Source organism: Amphiprion ocellaris, chromosome 24, assembly GCF_022539595.1.
Source record: "Amphiprion ocellaris isolate individual 3 ecotype Okinawa chromosome 24, ASM2253959v1, whole genome shotgun sequence".
In the NCBI taxonomy this organism is placed as follows: Eukaryota; Metazoa; Chordata; class Actinopteri; family Pomacentridae; genus Amphiprion; species Amphiprion ocellaris.
Genome location: NC_072789.1, coordinates 18,057,506 through 18,073,110, shown reverse-complemented (window position 1 = coordinate 18,073,110; position 15,605 = coordinate 18,057,506). Strand labels below are relative to the sequence as shown.

Genomic DNA, 15,605 nt, shown 5'->3' with positions numbered 1-15,605 from the left:
ACTGTGGACTCATTTTATCCCACTGTGGAGTCAGTTTAACCCACTGCGGACTCATTTTAGCCCACTTTGGACTCATTTTAGCCAACTGTGGACTCATTAAACCACTGTGGACTCATTTTAGCCCACTGTGGGTTCATTTTACCCCCTCTGGACTCATTTTAACCCACTGTGGAGTCATTTTAACCCAGTGTTTCTCAAATAGTGGGGCATGCCCCCCTGGGGGGGCACAGAGGCATGTCAGGGGGGGCGCGGGCGACTGGGAGGAAAAGGTTCTTCAACGCGGAACTAATTTGCTGAACTATTGTTTTAACGTCGGCCTGTTTTTCGCGGTGTACAACAATACTGAAATTGTGCTGGCCCCATAGACTGTATATGCCATTGTCACGGTGGGTTAATGAGAGCTCAGGCGCAGGAAATGGACAGCCGGGAATAGGGTGTAACTCAGGTTTATTAATAGTGTCCTCAGGGACAACAACAGAAGATTAAATAAACACTAAACAAAAGTAGAGCGTACAAGCTCTGAATCCTGAACGGCACCTAAGGGCCGGGCGGAACTATCCCCGGAACAAACGGTATCTCTACTCGCGGTAGGTAACACCCAGGCGAGAAAAAGACAAATCTAACAAATACTCTCAACTAAACCTAAGCCTAGCAGGCTAGCGAGAGGTAACTACAAACAAAGTCTTTTTACAAACAGAGTTTTCTCCAAACTGGAGCAAAAACTAAGGCAAAACAACTAACTCACGAAATACATGGGTAATATTCAAACTGGCTCACAGCTGAGGCAGCCAGGGTCAGAAGCAGCACAGGTGAGTGTCTCCTCAGCTCGGAGAGTCCAAGGTCCAGGGTCCAGTGCTTACAGCACACACGGCAGGAACGGGTGGGTCCAGCAACAATACGTCGTTCCTTCTTTTCCCGTCTTTCATTTTCCAGTTTTGTTTTACGCTCCCACGATGAGAGCTGGGTTGTGTCCGGTTTTATAGTGAGCTGGAGGAGGCTGATCCATTTCACCCCCTGAGCTGCTGATTGTGGCTGATGGGGAACACCTGTTGCTTCCTCTCTGCTGCTGGGCTGCCCTAACAGGCAGGAGGAAGGAGAGGGGAGGGCACTAACTCGGCCTGGCAGCAGCCAGCCTGACAGTACCCCCCCCTCTATGGGCACCTCCTGGTGCCCGAACAGGGTGATCCCGGGAGGGGGAGGGGGATGGACAGGGAGGGACCGAAACAAAAAGTCCAAGAGGAGATGGGTGGGCGGAGGGGATGTGGAAGGAGGGCCAAAAATCAAGTGTCCTGAACAGTCTGGGGGTGGCGCTAAGCCAAATAAACAAGTCCAAAACAGACCAGAAATCTGTTCAAAGGGCTGGTCAAAAACAAAACACTCCAAGGCGGGCGGACAAGGCACCCACGGCCATTCCGGAGGACGACCTGGGTGCTGAACGGGCAGACGAAGCCGTTCTGGAGGACGGCCCGGATGCCACTCTGGAGGCCGGCCCGGGTGCCACTCTGGAGGCCGGCTACGGAGAAGACGAAACCACTCCGGAGGCCGGCGACGGAACCACTCTGGAGGCCGGCGACGGAGGAGACGGAACCACTCTGGAGGCCGGCGACGGAGGAGACGGAACCACTCTGGAGGCCGGCGACGGAGGAGACGGAACCACTCTGGAGGCCGGCGACGGAGGAGACGGAACCACTCTGGAGGCCGGCGGCGGCGGACGACACGGGGACCCCCTGGAGGCCGGCGGCGAAACCACTCTGGAGGCCGGCGGCGAAAACACTCTGGAGGCCGGCGGCGAAAACACTCTGGAGGCCGGCGGCGAAAACACTCTGGAGGCCGGCGGCGGAGGAGGCGGAACCACTCTGGAGGCCGGCGACGGAGGCGGCGAAACCACTCTGGAGGCCGGCGACGGAGGCGGCGAAACCATTCTGGAGGCCGGCGACAGAGGCGGCGAAACCACTCTGGAGGCCGGCGGCGAAACCACTCTGGAGGCCGGCGGCGAAACCACTCTGGAGGCCGGCGGTGAAACCACTCTGGAGGCCGGCGGCGAAACCACTCTGGAGGCCGGCGGCGAAACCACTCTGGAGGCCGGCGGCGAAACCACTCTGGAGGCCGGCGGCGAAACCACTCTGGAGGCCAGCGGCGGAACCCCTCGGGAGGCCGGAGGCGGCGGAACCCCTCGGGAGGCCGGCGGCGGAGGAACCCCTCGGGAGGCCGGCGACGGAGGCGGCGGAACCCCTCGGGAGGCCGGCGACGGAGGCGGCGGAACCCCTCGGGAGGCCGGCGACGGAGGCGGCGGAACCACTCTGGAGGCCAGCGGCGAAGCCCCTCTGGAGGCCGGCGGCGGTGAAGGAACCCCTCGGGAGGCCGGGTTGGGGACCGACGAAGGCGGAACCCCTCTGGAGGCCGGCGGCGAAGGAGGCGGAACCCCTCGGGAGGCCGGCGGCAGCGAAGGAGGTGGAACCCCTCGGGAGGCCGGGCTGGGGGCCGGCCTGGGAACCGGATCAGGTGAAGGCGGGACCCCTCTGGAGACCGGTGGCAAAGGAGGCGGAACCCCTCTGGAGGCCGGCGGCGAAGGAGGCGGAACCCCTCTGGAGGCCGGCGGCGAAGGAGGCGGAACCCCTCTGGAGGCCGGCGGCGAAGGAGGCGGAACCCCTCTGGAGGCTGGTCTGGGAACCGGATCAGGTGAAGGCGGGACCCCTTTGGAGACCCAGGAGCAGGGGGTTTTTCAGGTGACCCGGGCTCAATAGTCTCTTGGCCAGGGGGCTGGTCAGCTGACCCGGGCTCAATAGTCTCTCGGCCAGGGGGCTGGTCAGCTGACCCGGGCTCTACAGTCTCTCGGCCAGGGGGCTGGTCAGCTGACCCCGGCTCTACAGTCTCTCGGCCGGGAGATTGGTCAGCTGACCCGGGCACTACAGTCTCTCGGCCAGGGGGATGGTCAACTGACCCAGGCTCTACAGTCTCTCGGCCAGGGGGCTGGTCAGCTGACCCCGGCTCTACAGTCTCTTGGCCAGGGGGCTGGTCAGCTGACCCAGGCTCTACAGTCTCTCGGCCAGGGGGTTGGTCAGCTGACCCGGGCTCAACAATCTCTCGGCCAGGGGATTGGTCAGCTGACCCGGGCTGTTTTGAAACGGAGTCGACAGCGTTGACCCGCTCGGGAACTGAGGCGGAGTCGACAGCGTCGACCCGCTCGGAGACTGGTGAGGCGGCGTCGACAGCGTCGACCCCCTCGGAGACGGTGGAGGCGGCGGCGTCGACAGCGTCGACCCCCTCGGAGAAGGGTGAGGCGGCGTCGACCCCCTCGGAGACGGGTGAGGCGGCGTCGTCGACCCCCTCGGAGACGGGTGAGGCGGCGTCGTCGACCCCCTCGGAGACGGGTGAGGCGGCGTCGTCGACCCCCTCGGGGACGGGTGAGGCGGCGTCGTCGACCCCCTCGGGGACGGGTGAGGCGGCGTCGTCGACCCCCTCGGGGACGGGTGAGGCGGCGTCGTCGACCCCCTCGGGGACGGGTGAGGCGGCGGCGTCGACCCCCTCGGAGACGGGTGAGGCGGCGTCGACCCCCTCGGAGACGGGTGAGGCGGCGTCGACCCCCTCGGAGACGGGTGAGGCGGCGTCGACGGCGTCGACTCCCTCGGAGACGGGTGAGGCGGCGTCGTCGACCCCCTCGGAGACGGGTGAGGCGGCGTCGTCGACCCCCTCGGAGACGGGTGAGGCGGCGTCGTCGACCCCCTCGGGGACGGGTGAGGCGGCGTCGTCGACCCCCTCGGGGACGGGTGAGGCGGCGTCGTCGACCCCCTCGGGGACGGGTGAGGCGGCGTCGTCGACCCCCTCGGGGACGGGTGAGGCGGCGTCGTCGACCCCCTCGAAGACGGGTGTGGCGGCGTCGTCGACCCCCTCGGGGACGGGTGTGGCGGCGTCGTCGACCCCCTCGGGGACGGGTGTGGCGTCGTCGACCCCCTCGGAGACGGGTGAGGCGGCGTCGTCGACCCCCTCGGAGACGGGTGAGGCGGCGTCGTCGACCCCCTCGGAGACGGGTGAGGCGGCGTCGTCGACCCCCTCGGAGACGGGTGAGGCGGCGTCGTCGACCCCCTCGGAGACGGGTGAGGCGGCGTCGTCGACCCCCTCGGAGACGGGTGAGGCGGCGTCGTCGACCCCCTCGGAGACGGGTGGGGCAGTGGAACCACGGGGGCTGCTGCAGAGAGGCGAGGTCTCTGCAGCGCTCGGCGGCGGGACCTCTGCGGTGCTCGGTGGCGGCGGCAGGACCTCTGCGGCGCTCGGCGGCGGCAGGACCTCTGCGGCGCCCGGCGGCGGCGGCAGGACCTCCGCGGCGCTCGGCGGCGGCAGGACCTCCGCGGCGCTCGGCGGCGGCGGCGGCAGGACCTCCGCGGCGCTCGGCGGCGGCGGCAGGACCTCCGCGGCGCTCGGCGGCGACGGCAGGACTTTTGCGGCGCTCGGCGGCGGCGGCGGCAGGACCTCCGCGGCGCTCGGCGGCGACGGCAGGACCTCTGCGGCGCTCGGCGGCGGCGGCGGCGGCGGCGGCGGCAGGACCTCCGCGGCGCTCGGCGGCGGCAGAACCTCCGCGGCGCTCGGCGGCAGGACCTCGGCGGCGCTCGGCGGCGGCAGGACCTCTGCGGCGCTCGGCGGCGGCGGCAGGACCTCCGCGGCGCTCGGCGGCGACGGCAGGACCTCTGCGGCGCTCGGCGGCGGCGGCGGCAGGACCTCCGCGGCGCTCGGCGGCGGCAGGACCTCCGCGGCGCTCGGAGGCAGGACCTCGGCGGCCCTCGGCGGCGGCGTCTGGGGGCCAGGGAGCAGTGAGGTATGGCGTCCTCTAGAGCCACGCTTCCTATGGCGAGGCTTCCTCTCAGGTGGCTCAATTGGCAGCTGGGGGGCAGGTTCTGATGGGGAACTGGTCTGACTTGGGTGGAAATTATCTAGTCCGAGTGCTCTATCGAGCAGGAAAGAGCACAGGTCATTAGAGGAGATGGAGATGGGAGGTGACTGGGGACTCCGGTGTCGGGAACCCCGCTTTCGACCAGGGCTTGTCTTAAAAGCGAGACGGGTCCCATCGAAAGGGGACTTGCTGTTAACATCGTCCAGGGGGCTAGGGGAAACAGGATCTACGGGGAAATCGGGTAATGGATTATGTCCATGGTTACTCCTCGACTGAAAGCTCAGAACACCAGTTCTAACACAACGTGGGGTGGATTCGGGGTTAGCGGGGAAACTAGTGGGCTGGAGGCTAGCGGGCTGAGTGCAGGTTGGATACGTGGCTGAGATAGGAAGGGTAACAAACCGCAAGGGAGAGTTCAAAAACTTTTGGATGTGGGCTGGAAGGTGGCCCATTAACCAGGGCATCTGGGAGGCTGCCCTGCGACCCCGAGACACCGTCATGTCTCGGTGATCCCGATCCCGAGCCTCTTTCCACTCACACCATAATTCGAAAAGGTTGTCATAATATAAATGGTTTTCCTCACTAGAAAAAAAAATGTCCAGGGGATTCGGTGAGGGGGCAGAGCCAGCCTTTGAGCCTACAGAGCTCAATTCCGGCTGGCTCCAACCCTTCCATTTTCCTGCTGAGCTCATAGCTGGTGGGAGCGTACTGTCACGGTGGGTTAATGAGAGCTCAGGCGCAGGAAATGGACAGCCGGGAATAGGGTGTAACTCAGGTTTATTAATAGTGTCCTCAGGGACAACAACAGAAGATTAAATAAACACTAAACAAAAGTAGAGCGTACAAGCTCTGAATCCTGAACGGCACCTAAGGGCCGGGCGGAACTATCCCCGGAACAAACGGTATCTCTACTCGCGGTAGGTAACACCCAGGCGAGAAAAAGACAAATCTAACAAATACTCTCAACTAAACCTAAGCCTAGCAGGCTAGCGAGAGGTAACTACAAACAAAGTCTTTTTACAAACAGAGTTTTCTCCAAACTGGAGCAAAAACTAAGGCAAAACAACTAACTCACGAAATACATGGGTAATATTCAAACTGGCTCACAGCTGAGGCAGCCAGGGTCAGAAGCAGCACAGGTGAGTGTCTCCTCAGCTCGGAGAGTCCAAGGTCCAGGGTCCAGTGCTTACAGCACACACGGCAGGAACGGGTGGGTCCAGCAACAATACGTCGTTCCTTCTTTTCCCGTCTTTCATTTTCCAGTTTTGTTTTACGCTCCCACGATGAGAGCTGGGTTGTGTCCGGTTTTATAGTGAGCTGGAGGAGGCTGATCCATTTCACCCCCTGAGCTGCTGATTGTGGCTGATGGGGAACACCTGTTGCTTCCTCTCTGCTGCTGGGCTGCCCTAACAGGCAGGAGGAAGGAGAGGGGAGGGCACTAACTCGGCCTGGCAGCAGCCAGCCTGACAGCCATAGATATAAAAAAAATATATTAATAATAATAATGATCTTCTATATATATCTATGGTATATGCACTGGCCGTTCAGACTTCGAAATACAGACTCCTGAGAACAGGAGAACGCATCGTTAATGTGCAGTCGGAACACCAGCGTACTTGATCACGTCACATACTCGGCTCATCTGCTCCGATTATTTTTACCAGCAATGTCAAACATACGGCCTGCGGGCCAAAACCGGCCCACCAGACGGTCCATTTCGGCCCGCGGGATGACTTTACAAATGATAAAAAGCACAACAACATTAACTGTAAATTGTAAATTTGTAAAACTGTAAATTTAAAATAATTTCTAGAACTTGACAAGTTGTTCTGATCATGAAGTAAAATACTAGATTGTTCAGTTCCAGATAGCTGTGACTGAATGTTTTGTGTTTTTGTAGATAAACTGTTATCTGGCAGTTACAATGCATGTGTAAATGATGAACTGAGGCATAATAGGCTACTGTTGAAATTGAACTTGTTTTCCTTAAGAAATTTCAGGTTCATAATATTTTGTAAAAAGATAGTTCATTAAATGTGAACATTTTCAGAATGTACTTTTTTTGAACTAAAACAAAGGGGAAAAGTTGGAGTTGTGGTTATTTATAGGTTATTATGCTGTGATTTTACTCTCGGTGCCCACTGGAGATCAGATTGGGGTTTATGTGGTCCCTGGACTAAAATGAGTTTGACACCCCTGATCTTTACTGTGGAAAAACAACAAAATGGAATCAGATAAAATAACACAGCCCTGCATATTCATGTTTTCACAGTTTTATTTATATATATATATATATATATATATATTGGGGGGGGCATGAAAGTTTTTTGTCCTCTGAAGGGGGGCCCGACAGAAAAAATTTGAGAATCACTGTTTTAACCCAACGTGGATTCATTTCAATCCACTGTGGACTCATTTTAACCCACTTTGGGCTCATTTTGAGCCATTCTGGACTCATTTTAAGCCACTGTGGACTCATTTTAACCCACCGTGGACTCATTATAACCCACTGTGGACTCATTTTCACCCAGTGTGGGTTTATTTTAACCAATGTGGGTTCATTTTTCATTGTGTATGACTGGGATCAGACTAATACCTGGTAACATCAGTGTGTGTCTGCAGCTCCAGGTGTGCTGTTTCTGTCGTAGCTTCCTGCTAAACTAATTAAGCTTGCTGTCAGGTCAGATGTGAACCTCAGTGAAACTTTAGCTCCTCATCTGATGCATCATTTCCTGGAGATGTTTGGCAGCTACCTGAGGCAGGTGTGACGTTCTGACGGGTTCCTCTGGTTCCCTGTCAGGAACGTTTAGCTTCAGTTACGTAACTTCAGCGGAACACAAAGAAAAACCCTGAAGGTCGGAGTTTTTCTGCAGGGATCCGATTCGTGGAAAACATCAGCGTTCAGGTTTAAATGCCAGCCTGACGTCATTTAAAGTACTAATACCTCTACAGAAAGTACTAATACCTCTACAGAAAGTACCAGTACCTCTACAGAAAGTACTAGAACCTCTACAGAAAGTACCAATACCTCTACAGAAAGTACCAATACCTCTATAGAAAGTACCAGTACCTCTACAGAAAGTACTAGTACCTCTACAGAAAGTACCAATACCTCTACAGAAAGTACCAGTACCTCAACAGAAACACAGTACTCTGGGTAGAAAAACTCTTTAAAACTACAAGTACTTGGAGAAAACGTAGTAATTAGAAATAATACACCTTTAGAAGAGTTGTACTTAGATATAATGTAGTATTTCACTGTGATAAATCTTAAAACTACAAGTACTTGGGCAGAATGTAGTATTTACTTGTAGTAAACCTTTAAACCTCTCAAACTGCTGTCCAGCAGGTGACGCTGTGGCTCCACCTCTGGTTCTAAACCTGCAGAACCTTCACTCTAACGGACCGACAGGAACCTGAAACCAGCACCTGGAGAACACGTTCGTTTATCGCTTTGAGGACGAAGAACACGTTCCTTCATCGCTTCGTGGAGGAAGAACATGTTCCTTCATCGCTTTGACAACGGAGAACACGTTCGTTTATCGCTTTGAGGACGAAGAACACGCTCCATCACCGCTTCGAGAACGGAGAACACGTTCCTTCATCGCTTCGAAAACGGAGAACACATTCCTTCATCGCTTCGAGGACGAAGAACATGTTCCTTCATCGCTTTGACAACGGAGAACACGTTCCTTCATTGCTTCGAGAACGTCGCTTTTCTTTAACTTTTCAGTTTTTAGCTTTTAGCTCAACGTTAGCTTCACTTTGTTTTCATTCAGTTCCATTAGTCTCTCAACAGAGTTCGAGCAGTGTTCTAAGCAGTGTTCTACACAGTGTTCTATCAGTGTTCTCTGCAGTGTTCTCGGTGAGTTCCGCGGGTATTTTGGGGGATTTCCTTCTCTCCGGGCTTTACAGAGCTTCTCTTCATGTAAGCTGGCGTGGAAAATAATCCTCGTGTTCTCCGCTCAGACGTTCCAAGTGGGGGAGCCGACATCTGCAAGCACTTTGGAGCTGCTTTGTTCTGGAGTTCTGGTCCTGGAGAACGTCGGCTTCACGTCAGCCACCAGGAATCTGAGCTCAGGTGTCATTAGAAGAACCTCCACGGATTAAACAGACACAGGTTCTAAACGTTCTTTAAAGGTTCTAAAGGCTTCTGACAACAACAAACAGCTTCTGTCTGTAGATAGAAGAACGTTCAGCACCGTTAATGCTGTAGAACCTTTAAAATTAATTAGTATTTATATAGTATTACCTTTAAAACTACAAGTACTCTGACAGGAAGTAGTATTATGGCTGAAATAAACATTTTTAGGTATAAGTACTTAATGTACTAAAACTGTAAGACCTTCATAATAAAACATGCAGACCTTCACAATAAAACATGCAGACCTTCACAATAAAACGAGCAGACCTTCACAATAAAACATGCGGACCTTTACAATAAAACAAGCAGACCTTCATATATATATATATATATATATATATATATATATATATATATATATATATATATATATATATAAATATAAATATATTTGTGTGGACGGCTAGATGGACAGACATGAGGACAGATAGAGGGACGGATAGATGGACGGGGGATGTATGTAATCGTCCAGACTGAGTCCAGATGAAGTCATCAGTCGGAGCTCATTAAGAGGATTAATTTTCCGTCTCTTTTCCTGTTAATCAGCTGATAAACGGCTCAAAGTTCCTGAAATCCTTTAATTCAGACTCTGGTTAATCTGTGGACAGACTGCAGCTCTGATAGGCCGGTCCAACGGCCAATCAGAGGAGTCGCTGTGGAATCAGGAGACATTAGACTGGTTCATCAATAGAATCAACAGAATCAATAGTAATCAATTGACAGTCTCAGTCTGCTTCATTCTCTGCACTTTTACTCATCGTGGATCATGTTTCACGTTTTGTCTTATTCTCTGTCTCATCATGTTTGTTTGTGTCTTTCTTGTTTTCTCATTTTTCACGTTTTGTTTCTCATTTTTCACAATTTCTTCATGTTTTGTTTCTCATTTTTCCTGTTTTCTCATTTTTCACATTTTTTGTTTTTCATTTTTTTTAGTTCTCTTGTTTTGTTTCTCATTTTTCTTTGTTTTCTCATTTCTCTTGTTTTGTTTCTCATTTGTCATGTTTTGTTTTTCATTTTTTGTGTTTTGTTTCTCATTTTTCACATTTTATTTCTCATTTTTCACGTTTTGTTTCTCATTTTTCACGTTTTCTTTCTCATTTTTCATGTTTTGTTTTTCATTTTTCTTTTTTTAGTTCTCTTGTTTTGTTTCTCATTTTTCTTTGTTTTCTCATTTCTCTTTTTATTTCTCATTTGTCATGTTTTGTTTTTAATTTTTTGTGTTTTGTTTCTCATTTTTCACATTTTATTTCTCATTTTTCACGTTTTCTTTCTCATTTTTCACGTTTTCTTTCTCATTTTCCACATTTTCTTTCTCATTTTTCATGTTTTGTTTTTCATTTTTCTCTTGTTTTGTTTCTCATTTTTCTTTGTTTTCTCATTTCTCTTGTTTTGTTTCTCATTTGTCATGTTTTGTTTCTCATTTTTCGTGTTGTTTCTTATTTTTCACATTTTATTTCTCATTTTTCACATTTTCTTTCTAATTTCTCATGTTTTGTTTCTCATTTTTCATGTTGTTTCTCATTTTTCTTGTTTTGTTTCTCATTTTTCATGTTTTGTTCTCATTTTTGTTGTTTTATTTCTCATTTTTCCTGTTTTGTTCCTCATTTTCCTGTTTTGTTTCTCATTTTCATGTTTTGTTTCTCATTTTTCTTGTTTTGTTTCTTGTTTTTCTTGTAGATGTTGTTGATGATAGATATGTGGTTTTGTTCCTCGCTGGGCCTAACGGTGTTTGTTCTAATCGCTGGGGAACTGGGTGGAACATGAATGTTTTATTCTCGTCATTAGCAGCAGTAACGGCCTCTAATTGGTCCCTGGTTTTGTGAGGACTCCTAATTGGCCAACGGGCAGCGTTAGCATCATTAGCATCATTAGCCTCATTAGCAGCGGCCCCAGGCAGCCCCGGCATTTTTACGGGGATGAGGCGTGGATCCAGCTTCAAACCGACTGTTGACTTTGGCAAGTCGGAACGTGTTCTCTGCAGCTGGCGGTTCTTTACTGCTGGAGCTTCAAAGAACAGGAATCCAGAGTTCCCCACTGCCACGGTTCTCTGCAGATCTCTGATTAAAGAACAAACGTAGATCAGTGACAGCTGGACGAGTCTGGAGATGGAACCTAAAGAACACAAGAACGTTTTACTGGGTTAAAGGACAGGCAGGCTGGAACATTTAGAACATGTAGAGGAAATGTGTGAGGAGAACACAGGAGAGAACCAGATGTAGATATCAAAAATATGAAAGCAGAACCTTAACTGGTGGAGAACACGGAGAACAATTTATTTTAACGTGCAGCAAACACGGAGAACAGTTTATATTAATGACAAGAGAACATGTAGAACAGTTTACATTGACTAGTGGAGAACATGTAGAACACTTTACATTAACGAGTGAAGTCAGAAGGAAAATGTGTCAGAAACTGAAAATAAAAAACAAACCAAGAAATGTCTGAAATAAGACGGTTCCCTGATGACAGTGACGTTCTGTTGGGTTCCTCCTCGGTTCCCTCATGTTGACATTCTGTCGGTTCTCCTCGGTTCCCTCATGCTGACGTTCTGTTGGATCTCTTCGGTTCCCTCACGTTGACGTTCTGTCAGATCTCATCGGTTCCCTCACGTTGACGTTCTGTTGGTTCCTCCTTGGTTCCCTCATGTTGACGTTCTGTCGCGTTTCTTCTCGGTTCCCTCATGTTGACGTCCTGTCAGTTCCTCCTTGGTTTCCTCATGTTGACATTCTGTCACGTTTCTCCTCGGTTCCCTCATGTTGACGTTCTGTCGGTTCCCCCATGTTGAAGTTCTGTCGGTTCCTCCTCGGTTCCCTCATGTTGACATTCTGTCGGTTCCCTCGTGTTGACTTTCTGTCAGGTGTCTCATCAGTTCCCTCATGTTGACGTTCTGTCAGGTTCCCTCATTTTGACGTTCTGTCAGGTTCCCTCATGTTGACGTTCTGTCAGGTTCCTTCATGTTGACGTTCTGTCAGGTTTCTCCTCAGTTCCCTCATGTTGACGTTCTGTCAGGTTCCTTCATGTTGACGTTCTGTCGGGTTTTTCCTCAGTTCCCTCATGTTGATGTTATGTCAGGTTTCTCCTCAGTTCCCTCATGTTGACGTTCTGTCAGGTTCCTTCACGTTGACGTTCTGTCAGGTTTCTCCTCAGTTCCCTCATGTTGACGTTCTGTCAGGTTCCTTCATGTTGATGTTCTGTCACGTTTCTCCTCGGTTCCCTCATGCTGACATTCTGTCGGTTCCTTCTCGGTTCCCTCATGTTGACGTTCTGTCGGTTCCCTTATGTTGACGTTCTGTCAAGTTTCTCCTCGGTTCCCTCATGTTGACGTTCTGTCGGTTCCTCCTCGGTTCCCTCATGTTGACGTTCTGTCCATTCCCTCATGTTGACGTTTTGTCAAATTTCTCCTCGGTTCCCTCATGCTGGTGTTCTGTCGGTTCCTCCTCGGTTCCCTTATGTTGACGTTCTGTCAGGTTTCTCCTCGGTTCCCTCATGTTGACGTTCTGTCGATTCCTCCTCGGTTCCCTCATGTTAACGTTCTGTCGGTTCCCTCATGTTGACGTTCTGTCACGTTCCTCCTCAGTTCCCTCATGTTGATGTTCTGTCACGTTTCTCCTCGGTTCCATCATGTTGATGTTCTGTCATTTCCTCCTCGGTTCCCTCATGTTGACATTCTGTTGGTTCCCTCATGTTGACATTCTGTCGGTTCCTCCTCGCTTCCCTCACGTTGACGTTCTGTCGGTTCCCTCATGTTGACGTTCTGTCAGTTCCTCCTCGGTTCCCTCATGTTGACATTCTGTCATGTTTCTCCTCGTTTCCCTCATATTGACGTTCTGTCGGTTACTCCTCAGTTCCCTCATGTTGACGTTCTCTCGGTTCCATCATGTTGATGTTCTGTCAGTTCCCTCATGTTGATGTTCTGTCGGTTCCTCCTTGGTTCCCTCATGTTGACGTTCTGTCGGTTACTTCTCGGTTCCCTCATGTTGATGTTCTGTCGGTTCCCTCATGTTGATGTTCTGTCGGTTCCTCCTCGGTTCCCTCATGTTGGCGTTCTGTCGGTTACTCCTCGGTTCCCTCATGTTGATGTTCTGTCGGTTCCCTCATGTTGATGTTCTGTCGGTTCCTCCTCGGTTCCCTCATGTTGACGTTCTGTCGGTTCCTCCTCGGTTCCCTCATGTTGACGTTCTGTCGGTTACTCCTCGGTTCCCTCATGTTGACGTTCTGTCAGTCCCCTCACGTTGATGTTCTGTCAGGTTTCTCCTCAGTTCCCTCATGTTGACGTTCTGTCAGTTCCCTCATGTTGACGTTCTGTCAGGTTTCTCCTCAGTTCCCTCATGTTTACGTTCTGTCAGGTTCCTTCATGTTGACATTCTATCAGGTTTCTCCTCAGTTCCCTCATGTTGACGTTCTGTCAGGTTCCTTCATGTTGACGTTCTGTCAGGTTTCTCCTCAGTTCCCTCATGTTGACGTTCTGCCAGGTTTCTCCTCAGTTCCCTCATGTTGACGTTCTGTCGGTTCCTCCTCGGTTCCCTCATGTTGACGTTCTGTCGGTTACTCCTCGGTTCCCTCATGTTGACGTTCTGTCAGTCCCCTCATGTTGACGTTCTGTCAGGTTTCTCCTCAGTTCCCTCATGTTGACGTTCTGTCAGTTCCCTCATGTTGACGTTCTGTCAGGTTTCTCCTCAGTTCCCTCATGTTGACGTTCTGTCAGGTTCCTTCATGTTGACATTCTATCAGGTTTCTCCTCAGTTCCCTCATGTTGACGTTCTGTCAGGTTCCTTCATGTTGACGTTCTATCAGGTTTCTCCTCAGTTCCTTCATGTTGACATTCTGTCAGGTTTCTCCTCAGTTCCCTCATGTTGATGTTCTGTCAGTTTCCCTCATGTTGACGTTCTGTCGGTTACTCTTCGGTTCCCTCATGTTGACGTTCTGTCAGGTTTCTCCTCAGTTCCCTCATGTTGACGTTCTGTCAGGTTCCTTCATGTTGACGTTCTATCAGGTTTCTCCTCAGTTCCCTCATGTTGACGTTCTGTCAGGTTCCTTCATGTTGACGTTCTATCAGGTTTCTCCTCAGTTCCTTCATGTTGACGTTCTATCAGGTTTCTCCTCAGTTCCCTCATGTTGACGTTCTGTCAGGTTCCTTCATGTTGACGTTCTATCAGGTTTCTCCTCAGTTCCCTCATGTTGATGTTCTGTCAGGTTCCTTCATGTTGACGTTCAGTCAGGTTCCTCCTGGGTTCTCCTGCAGCTCCTCTGAAAGCTTCCTTGTGTTCCTGCTGGCAGCCTGGGTTCCATGTGACGGAACGTGTTCCTGTTGAGGTTCTAGTTTCAGAGGAAAAGTGTCAGCATTTGGCTCCGTGGCTCGTCCCAGCGCGCACGTGTGAAGGAGGCGGGGCCACCGGGAGCTTTTCCCATCATTAGTGCACGTGAAGAAGCTCAGAGCTCCGCCCACTTCCTGTGACATCACTGCTGCACAGATCCAACGACATGTGACCTCATAGATGAACACACACACACAGAGACACACAACATGAACAGAAAAAACACAAAACTTCCTCGAAATCATGCAAAATGTACACAAACACTAAACAACGACAGTTCAGTTAATTTCTCCAGCGTTCCAGAACCCTGTGTGGTTCTGCAGCTTAGATCCTGCATTTATAAATGTAAAGACAGCAGCTGAACCTTCATTCCTGCCAGTTGAAAGTAAATGTTGGATCTGCAGGTCAAACCGCTGCTGACTGCGAAAGATTTCATAGAATCAGTAGGAAACTACAGACAAAGTCATATTTATTCTGAAAGCACATAGAAAAAGAAGTGTGTTATTTTTACTCTCACACTGGACCACAGCTGCTGTGTAAAAATCTACAAGCTGATCTCTCAACAACACACAGGTCTCTGCAGAGTTCCACCTTTTATTTCCTCCCAACACTCAGAGTGTCTGATAGGAACGTTCTGATGGTTGGTTCTGGTTCTGTGGTTCTGATGTTTGGTTCTAATGTTTGTGGTTTTAATGTTTGTGGTTCTAATGTTTTGTGGTTCTAATGTTTGTGGTTCTAATGTTTTGTGGTTCTAATGTTTGTGGTTCTAATGTTTGTGGTTCTAATGTTTGTGGTTCTAATGTTTTGTGGTTCTAATGTTTGTGGTTCTAATGTTTTGTGGTTCTAATGTTTGTGGTTCTAATGTTTGTGGTTCAAATGTTTTGTGGTTCTAATGTTTGTGGTTCTAATGTTTGTGGTTCTAATGTTTTGTGGTTCTAATGTTTGTGGTTCTAATGTTTGTGGTTCTAATGATTTGTGGTTCTAATATTTGGTTCTAATGTTTTGTGGTTCTAAAGTTTTCTAGTTCTGATGTTTTGTGGTTCTAATGTTTGTGGTTCTAATGTTTGGTTCTGATGTTTTCTGGTTCTAAAGTTTGGTTCTGATCTGCAGGAAAACAACCCATATAGGAGGAGGAGGAGGAGATGATGATGGAGAAAGCAGAGGAACCCTCATGTTGGAGGTCCAGAGAGGAAAGAGGGGGAGGCCACGCCCATATGGTGATATGACCACGCCCTATTGTGATGAGGCCCCGCCCACCTGC

At 50.9% G+C, this 15,605-nt stretch overlaps 1 protein-coding gene across 3 annotated transcripts in view; it reads left to right on the top strand.

Moving 5' to 3' along the window:
• Positions 1-15,592, top strand: part of impg2b (interphotoreceptor matrix proteoglycan 2b) — a 45,254-nt gene extending 29,662 nt beyond the window's left edge. For 2 of the 3 annotated variants that reach the window (XR_004847572.2, XR_008600752.1), the window contains one exon: positions 15,455-15,592. The gene's annotated coding sequence lies outside the window, so the exon portion shown is untranslated. The remainder of the gene's footprint in view (positions 1-15,454) is intronic. The other variant, XR_004847571.2, reaches the window with a different exon arrangement.
• The last annotated feature ends 13 nt before the right edge of the window (positions 15,593-15,605 follow it).